At 43.7% G+C, this 9,218-nt stretch overlaps 1 non-coding gene across 1 annotated transcript; it reads left to right on the forward strand.

Annotated features, from left to right (window-relative positions):
- Nucleotides 1-1,670: 1,670 nt before the first annotated feature.
- On the forward strand, nucleotides 1,671-1,742 carry TRNAQ-UUG (transfer RNA glutamine (anticodon UUG)). Its single transcript has one exon. It is a non-coding gene; the product is annotated as a tRNA-Gln (tRNA).
- Nucleotides 1,743-9,218: the final 7,476 nt, after the last annotated feature.

Here is a 9,218-nt window from a genome sequence, read left to right on the forward strand (position 1 = left end):
GGCTTTATTCCTTCTGTCAATATCGCCAGAGTGCTGGAAGCTCCGCCTTTTGTTGTTACTGGCAAATATTTATTACTGTCATTCGGAGGCCTTCTCCACAGTAGGACACCCAATATCAGACTGCGCCTTCACGTTTGACTGCATCTTCTGCAGAACGTGATTAGGCTGAGCTAGGAAACATGGTCTCCTTTCATCTCAGGTAAAGATGCTGACTAATAGTGATGTATTATTTATGTCGTGCTTGTGCCGGAACACTCCAGTTTAGTTAACGGCGAAAAAAAAAGTATGGTCTGGGTGAGGAGGAACTGGCGCTCTCCAATGAAAATTGTTAGCCTCAGGACGAGTGAGCATACTGCTCACCGTACGGAGCATGCCATCGGTAGTGTATTTGAAGCCAAAAATAATCAGTTGCAGAAAATTCGAAGGGTGAAATAGAGTGAACCTACGGGGAAATATACTACAGAGGTGTCCATCCGGAATTAAACACAAGGGTTTTTCATAAGGGAGTAATCACTCATTGACATCCACCCAAGCGCAGCCATACGGCTATAAAGGAAAGCTACACAGTTTTCTCAGAGACTTCGCAGTTAAAGAAAAATTCGCCCTGGTCCTGGGTTCGAACCCGGGACTACCGCTTCGCCAGAGCAGTCGCGCTACCAACTGAGCTAACCGAGACGGCAAGCGTATGGTTGGGCGAGAGCGAATTGATCAATGACTCGAAGTGGGAACGGTGTTGGACAAATGTTTAGGTGAATCTCCCAAGGTGGAGTAGATTTGTAATAAGGGAGTAATTACTCATTGACGTCCACCCAAGCGCAGCCAAGCGCAGCCTGAGAAAGCTGTATATCTTTCCTTTGTAGCCGTATGGCTGCGCTTGGGTGGATTTCAATGAGTAATTACTCCCTTATTACAAATCTACTCCACCTTGGGGGATTCCCCTAAACATTTGACCAACAAGGTTTTTTTTGTTTTTTTTTTTTTTTTGCTGTGGAACGAAGGAGAACTATATCATCTGTGGCACCCTTCATCTCAACCCTGAACGCCCTTTAGAACCTAACTTTATGGTTTGATTAGGGAACTCAACTGGTATGGTGATGGAATTAAATCATTATTATTATAACAGTAATCGCTGCGGTCTGCTACTGCTTAAGGCCGCGACTGCATTCTGTTGCATGGGCCTTTTTGATCAAATAGCTCGGTGAAAGGCACGCCTTCTCGTCATGAACTGCCTCGAGAATCATGAGTTGCACAAAAGATAAGAGCCTAAAGCTTCGGCAGGGCTCAGAAGCTCTAGTGGTGGCTGACAGGCAGATATATTTCCGAGGCATAAGCCCACTACTTACAATACTCATGACCTCAACATACCTCACATCAGTTCGCGCCATCTTTGTGGAAAGACAATACGTCAGCGGCGCCGACGCTACCATTAAATATCATAGCAGGATTTACAATGGTGTGATAAGCGCTCTGGACTCTTAATTCAGCGATCCTAGTTTGTCCAGCAAAGACGTGCGCTTCCTTTTAGTTTTTTCTTTTTTTACCGCATATGCTTCGCCCTCCTATTGCGCTCCTGCCTGCATCGCTCCACCGTGTTCCGGCGTGGTATAGTGGCTAGGATACCTGGCTTTCACCCAGAAGGCCCGGGTTCGATTGCCAGCGTCAGAAATTGAGGTCTCATGGTGTAATGATTAGCACTCTGGACCTTGAATCCAGCAATCCGAGTTCAAATCTCGGTGAGACCTGCGATTGTTTTCGCTCTTTTTTTTTCTTATAAGAAGGCACTCGGCCTACCCATGAAAGCATCTACAGAGCGTCTGCTAAAACTAGGGGTACACAATGCGGCTGATGAATTGATTAGCGCCCATCTTACAAGCCAGGTAATGCCACTGGCCACAACTACGACCGGCCGCAGGGTCTTAGAAGATTTAAATATTAGCTTTCCGCAGCAAATCGCTGGGAGACAAGATATACCTAAAGAGTGGAAGAACAAATTCCTTACGCTTCCGCTTCCCAAAAACATGCACCCGGAGCATCATCATGCTAGACGAGTGGCGAGGAGCAAGGAGATGAACGAGTGATATTCAAGAGAAGGAGGAGCCTTCTCTGTGGACGCTGCGGGTCCTGTACAAGGAATATCAACAATCTCAGTGGTGCACCAAATGCAGGTCGTGGACGGGCTTTCAGTTCGTAACGGGGATACACAGGCTATGGAGGAAGTAGCGATAGCCCTAGCCGCAACGCACTCCGCATCGAAATACATAGTTACAAATTCCCAGGCGGCTTATAGAAGCTATATGCGTGGCAGAATCACGCCGCTAGCTTGCAAAATTCTCAGTCAATGTAGGACTTCAGCTGAACGGAAGGAATTAATATGGGTACCAGGTCACCAGGGAGTTGAAGGAAACGAGCGCGCACACGCTTCGGCCCGAGCTTTTCTTCCCCGGAATCCTTCTACGTCCTCCCTTACTGATTCAGGCTACCCCTCTCCATTAACAACATATTCAGAAATATTACATTTGCCCCTTGAAAGGCAGACACTCCCGAGGCCCGCTAAGGGTCTTAGTAAATCAGAAGAATGTCACCTTCGCAGGCTACAAACTATGTCTTTCAATAATCCAGCTACGCTTCACGCCATTGAGCCCGAGTCCTTTTCGGCACAGTGCAAATTTTGTGGCCAGAAGGCAAACTTGTACCATATGGTATGGGCTTGTCAGAAAAATGACAGCATTGACATCATAAATCAGCCAACGTGGGAGGGCTGGGAGGCGGCCCTGTCCAGCTCGGAACAACGAGCCCTCGTCGCCAGAGCACGGGCAGCTGCTTTTACCAACGGCGTCCCGGACTAAGGACCCGATCAGCCTTTCCTTAAACTCAGTCATTGTGGCTTTAAACAAACGTTTTCATTATCATCATCTTGCCACATACAGGGTTTTTGTGCGAACACTTTCAAAAATACCTAAAGATAGTGAGTTCAAAACAAAAAGATAAATATTTTCAGAAACAAACTGTCAGCCGAGACAGAAGTCAGTTACTATGAAAATCATCATAATTAAGCAGTGAATTGACAAAAGTTCACTAATTAACTTTTCAACTAGTACAGTCTGGTGGTTAGCGCCAAATCTTAGTTTGAAGTCAGAGATAAGATCATGCCGCGTCAGTTATTGAATCAAAGAATAAGTCGTACTCTGAACTGCGCTGCAGCGCGATGAAATCCTGAACTTTTCTGCGCACAACGCCAAAACTAGGCATGCAGGAAACTTGCTACAAACGCAGCGTCCACTGATGACTTGTTTCAGTGCCTACGGCGCCCAAATGGAACTTCCTGCGCTATTGTGCCATGTTTTGGACATTATTTTGCTCACCGCTTGGTACAAGGTAAGTGATAGTCATCGCCGATTACGTGGTCGTTATTTTTGAGAGCGACGAAGCAAAAAAAACTGCCTGTTGTGGTACAATTCGCGCTGCAGGGCTTAGAGAACAATTTTTTCTTCGTTTCATAGAGTGATATGGCATCATCTTGGCACTGTGGCACTGTCCACCAGACTTTGTTTATTTAAAAGTTAATCAGAACATATTACTTACTTAAATAGCTGATTCGTATGATTCATTGAATAACTGACATCCGACGCTGCTAATAGTATGCTCCTTCAAGGATTTTCTTTCGATTTTTGCCCCGCTGATTTTAGGAATTTTTTAAAGTGCTGGCTGAATTAAACGCCTTTCCTGCCTCCTTTCGCTCCCGCTTTCAGTAGTCCGCGTGTTTCTGCAGGCTCTGTGTCACTGTTCGAATTATATCTTTCAGTGGGACACCTTGGAACGAACTCTGAAAAAAGATCTTCGTCGCATGGAATACATCTTCGTGTAGAAAACGAGGGGGAGGGGGGAAGGGGGTGGGAGGCGTTTGATGGTATGTTTATACTTCTGAGTGCATAACGTGAGGAAGGCTCGAATCGCTGTCCGGCACGCGGATGTCGATGTTCGGTCAACGCGAGACTCAGGAAGCATTGCTTTTATAGAGTTTTGTACAAGTATCAGAGAAAATGGCTTGCTTGGTATTGCGGTAATCGGCGGCGGCAGAGATGAAACTATGTAGCTGACGACGCACATCCCTTTCTTGTGCAGATTACTTCTCACTACTGATATTGCCACCGATAGCCGAGCCTGTCATCAATTCACCACGTGGACTCGGCTCCTGCAGTACGTCGCAGCCTGCGTCAACTGTCTACCACAACCGTCCGCCAAGTCCAGACTTAAAAACGACGCTACCAGCGAGCGTCTTCCCTTGGAAGCGGCGGCAGCGATGCATCCCTTCTTGCAGGTTGGCAGCCAAGCTTGATAACTTCACTCCTTTCCTAATCACGCCTACCGCTATTCGCTGTTGCCAGACTGTCTTGTATTGCTTTACATTGCTCACTGATATGGGATCTAAAGTAGTCAGGCTCTAGAAAGAAATGCGTACGTCCATGGAAAAAAGAATTTAGAGAAGAGCACAGAGAAGTCAAGTCTAACCTTGATTGTTTTTTTTTTTTTCATTTAATGTTTTCAAGAGATGGCCAATAAGGGCAAAGCCATTGTGAAAGAGAATGCCGAAGTAAAAGCAGGTACCTCGTTCCCCCTGACATTCGCCGACGCGGGATCTTATGTTCTGCGCATGCGCAACTGTGCAGTGAAGCAATTTCCCGTTTCTCCTGCCGGCTGATGACAAAGCTTTTTAAACGGAAAATTTTGATTCAAAATTATTCAAAAGGCAACGTAAAAGGTAAAGCACATCCGCAGAGGATTGAATGATTTGATGCAAAGTATTTCTAGGGGCATAAAAAAAGGGGGGGCGAAAAATACATTTTGAGAGATTGGTTTAAGCGGCGATTTTGGCTCAAAAGCACCTCATTATGCTACCTAAAAGGGAACTTACCCGCAGGTGTAAATGATAAGCAATTTTCGTGTTGTTAACTCTTGGTCAAAAAAAAAGAGAAGGAAAAAGTATAAGCAAAAACCAGACTCGAACCACTGTTGTGGGCGCACGAAAACGCAGTATTGCTCCACTGCGCCCCAGGAGCGACGGGAATGGTGGTTTTTTATTGTGGTTTTCAACATCAGCCTGACTACGCAATGTCCAGTATTCTCTGACAAACATTTCGAAAACTGTAAAATTGTAAGACACTGTAATGGAAATATTGAAGGTAACTGTCCATTCTTCTGATGTGTAGCAAAATCTTTCTTTTAAAGCGTTTCCACCGACCGCATCGAAGAGTTAAGAGTGCCATAGAAAACCAATGGGAAACGCTTTTGACGGTTGCAAAAACGTTAATAGAAAAAAAAATTCGAGACTGCCGTCGGGTGATCTGCTGATATATTGATTGTTATAGCAAAATCTTGGATCGTATGAAAAAATTCCGTACATAAATGGTTTCCCGGTCAAAAATGCTTTTGTCCAGAATAGTTAGGTATGCCGCTGCAGGGCAAAGACCTCTCCCATATCTCTCCAATTAACCCTGTCCTGTTCCAGCTGCGGCCACCCTATCCCCGCAAACTTCTTAGCCTCATCCGCCCACCTAACATTCAGCCGCCCTCTGCTACGCTTCCCTTCTTTTGGAATCTATTCCGTTACTCTTAAGGACCATCGGTTATCTTGCCTTCGTGTTACATGCCCTGCCCACACCCATTTCTTCCTCTGGATTTCGACTAGGATGTCATTAAGCCGCGTTCGTTATTTGACCCACCCTATCCTCTTTCTGTCTGTTAACGTTACACGTAACATTTTCCTTTCCATAGCTCGCTGCATGGTACTGAATTTAATTGTTGTCTTACCCGTTCGAAAGAATATTGCCGTATATTCGCGCATGCGGACAACAGCAGATCGCGCTTTGTCGAATGTCTGGTCCTCGTTCCTCGCTTCGAAATCTGCACGGCTGAAAACGAAAGTCTCAATAACGAGGATAAGGTAATCTAACCTGAGCAGTACCTAAGAAACAAAAACCATGTGACCTAAGAGATCCTTGCTTCTCGAAATTAAAACCACCATGCAGTCCTTGAGAATACTTGGGGCAGCTGTAGGCGAACCTATCGAAATCGGTGATATTCAGGTGGGTAATCGTGTCCCGAGGAAGAATTCAGAGCAGTCGCACAACATAATTCAGAGCTTTCACCCAAACCGCCCTCGTCTACATCAGAGAACAGTTGCACTCAGAGCTGAAGAATCTTTCGGGAATGACTTTCGCAAAGAAGGAAGACAACAGCTGGCGTTGTTTATAGACGACAGTTGGCATCTTTGCCAGCAAAACAGAATCCTAGAGGGCACCGCAAATAAAGAGGGTCGAGGAGTTAGACAAGATTAAGTAAGCTGATCTTGATCTTTCACCCAGTGATGAAACATTTGCTGAATCAACATAAATTACTTTGCACCATATGATGCTGATGCTTTATGCTAGAAAAATCTAAACAAAACTTTTTATACACATTAACGTCCAGCCAGCGCGTAATAAAGAACACACCAAACGAAACTGTGCCGACTTCTTGAAAGGAAATATATTTCTAGAAACCGATAGATCAACGTTACTAGGCTTTTTGTTACAAATACTGAAGGTCCGAATCTGCTGTCAGAAGAGATTAATGCACAGATCAACGACCGCCTTTCAATATTTCTCATAATTCACCTTTGCTCCGACGCCCCGAAAACCGCACATAACGATCCGATGACTATACGCAATGTAAATGCGGTAAGACTGGAATCCTTTCTTCATGAAATTTAGCTAACTGTAGCCCCGCCGTGGTGGCTCAGTGGTTACGGCGCTCGGCTACTGACCCGAAAGACGCGGGTTCGATCCCGGCCGCGGCGGCCGAATTTCGATGGAGGCGAAATTCTTGAGGCCCGTATACTGTGCGATGTCAGTGCACGTTAAAGAACCCCAGGTGGTCGAAATTTCCGGAGCCCTTCATTACGACGTCCCTCATAGCCTGAGTCGCTTTGGAACGTTAAACCCCAATAAACCAAACCAAACCTTAGCTAACTGTACTGAAGTCTTGTGTATAATAGGTACAAAAATAGCTTATGAATGCTTGAATGCTGCGCTTAATTTTTTTAGTCATAAATGTTTCGCACTCAAGACATTCAAACCTACTCGCTAAGCGAAAAAACGCCCACGTGTAAATGATGGATATTTAAAAGAAACTCATAAAAAGAACAAATTATACAAACAGTTTCTAATGTACAAACATGACAATGCTCTACGAAAATGTAAACAACAAAGAAACAAAGTTAACAGCCTTTACAGCAAGAAAAAAGGAGATATTTGCATGACCTGGTTCACGACACCGTAGTAAAGAAATCAACTTGCAAACGACTCAATTGCATATTGGGACATGACAAAAATGACTCATCTTGAATAAATGAGGTGTCTATGGCAGAAGAAATTGTTTCGAATACAAAACTAGTTTGCTGCTTCAATGACCACATTGTACCCTTAACTAATAGCAGCGATGATAAGAACTCTATGAGATACCGAAGCCAAGGAGCGAAGCCAGTAGTGCATTTTGTTCTACCACAGCTAATTAATCGCATTTTTGCATCTATAAAAAATAGTAACTGTTGTGATGCATGCGGATTCCAGATTGTAACAGTAAAATAGGTCTTCGAAACAACTGCCCTGTACTAGGACATGTGTTTAATCTAATTACCAGCAATGGAACCTTTCAAATCATGCTTAATGTTAGAAAGGTTACAGTCTTACACAATGGCAAAGATAGGCCTCCAGTTGAAGAAAATCAATTCTATCTCGTTATTCCTTATATTATCGAACGGCTGGAGAAATAATACACACTCGCATGATCTCTTCTGTGGTAAAACCTAACATTATTACTTCTGTTGAGTTCGATTTTACGAATAGAATTCATAATCGAACCCGATCCTTTTAGATTCAAAGAACGTCTAAAATGTCATCTTACACTATAAAATGTTGCAGCCACTTCCTTTCGTGAGAGTATCTTCCTCATTTTCAACTGTAACCTTCTAATAGAGTGATTTGTATTGATCGCAGCTTCCGTTTTTGCCATTTATTTTCGTGTTATGTGAGTTGCTCCCCTCCTCTTATATGCAAGGCCTTTAAAGGCAAGATAAATTATAATGATGATAAAAGGTGTATTGACTGAAATTGCTGTCCTAACTGAAAGGAAACTAGTACAGATTATTTCGAGCGGCAGTTATGCGCGTTAGGTATATATTATTCGAAGGCCGTTGACTATATTGATCACATTACTCTGCTGGAAAGTGTTAAGTCCGGCCTTCATACCCTTCAGCAGATGGTTGTCAATAATAAAAATTCTGACATGAAGCCAATTTGCGCAGGCGTAGAACAAGGGGGCATATTGAGGCCTTTGTTATTCCATCTTGGTATTAATGACCTCGTTAACCTAGCAATAATGTAAAGTTCGTCATCAATGCCGGCAACACAACTGTGCTTCTTACCGGCCAAGACCTACTTGACGTAATTAAGCAGCAGTTCTGACTAGTCCAGTTAGTGCAGATTCATAATAGGAAAAGACGGCGCGTGCATTGCCTTACTCTTTTGTGTCTGGTCCAGTTGGCGCTGTCTTCTGCCATTGCCAAGCCTAAACTGCTACTTTCCTAGTTAAATTCTTGTACAGTGGGCTCTTATTTTTATAACAAATTCAGTGCACATGCTGTCTTCCTGTTTCTTTTATGTCTCGTCCAGTTTACTCTTTTTTCGACCATTGTGAATCTGCACCAACTAAACTAAACTTCTGCTCTGCTGCAGTTAATTTCTTGTACAGTGGATTCTTGTTTTTGTATCAATTTCAGTGCACATGCTGTCTTCCTGGTTCTTTTATGTCTAGTCCAGTTTGCTGTGTTTTCTACCATTGTTAGTCTGCACTAACTAGACTAAACTTCTGCTTTTCTGCAGTTAATTTCTTGTACAGTGGGGTCTTCCTTATGTAACAGCGCCTGAGTTGTGTTCCTCTTTCTTTCGTGTCTCGTCCAGTTAATGTTATTTTCCATCACTGTAATGTAATTAAAAAGGCCAACCAAGCATTCAGAGTTATTTAACTATAAAAAAACCAAAGCCATTTTCTTCAGACCCAAGAACCGTAAACTTGACCAAGTACCCCACTTCAAAAATATACGATTCCATTGCTCATTTTTTTTTTTCTGCAGTTAAGTGCCTTGGTGTGTTCCTTAATGAGCACATGACATGTAACTGACA

This window comes from Amblyomma mixtum, chromosome 3 (genome assembly GCF_055824585.1).
Source record: "Amblyomma mixtum isolate Tamu chromosome 3, ASM5582458v1, whole genome shotgun sequence".
NCBI classification, from domain to species: domain Eukaryota; kingdom Metazoa; phylum Arthropoda; class Arachnida; order Ixodida; family Ixodidae; genus Amblyomma; species Amblyomma mixtum.